This window comes from Chinchilla lanigera, unplaced genomic scaffold (assembly GCF_000276665.1).
Source record: "Chinchilla lanigera isolate Chin_1 unplaced genomic scaffold, ChiLan1.0 scaffold00115, whole genome shotgun sequence".
In the NCBI taxonomy this organism is placed as follows: domain Eukaryota; kingdom Metazoa; phylum Chordata; class Mammalia; order Rodentia; family Chinchillidae; genus Chinchilla; species Chinchilla lanigera.
In genome coordinates, this window is record NW_004955516.1 from 684,979 (window position 1) to 685,438 (window position 460).

The window sequence follows — 460 nt, forward strand, 5'->3', positions numbered from 1 at the left end:
TTACTCTGTGCTAGGTACCAAGCTAAATACCTTACAAAAATCACCCCAGATAATGTTTACAATAACTCCAGGAAGTAGGTATATAAGCCCCATTGTGTAAACACAACTGAAATGTGCAGAGGTCAAGCGACACCCACATTCAAACAATAGCTGTACATTGTGGAGCCAAGAGTTTAAGGCAAGTCCGTTTTACTGTGATTCCAAAACCCGAGTGCTCCATCCCCATATATTGTGTGCCACCACGAGAGGCCTGAACTACTGTAATAAAGGTACATGTTTAATAACTTTATCTCTTATACATTTGCAGAGTACAACTTCATTGTCAGAATAAAAAACAAGACCAATTCAAGCAGAGCGAAAGAATCCTGCTCAGTGAAGTATTTTTATTTACACGTCTTCTTCCATCATCATTACTCTGATAAGATTATAAATACATAGGTGTCAGAGTACACGCAACACA

The 460-nt window shown here is 38.5% G+C and overlaps 1 pseudogene; it reads right to left on the reverse strand.

Moving 5' to 3' along the window:
- Window positions 1-387: 387 nt before the first annotated feature.
- LOC106147077 overlaps window positions 388-460 on the reverse strand; it is a 1,042-nt pseudogene continuing 969 nt past the window's right edge.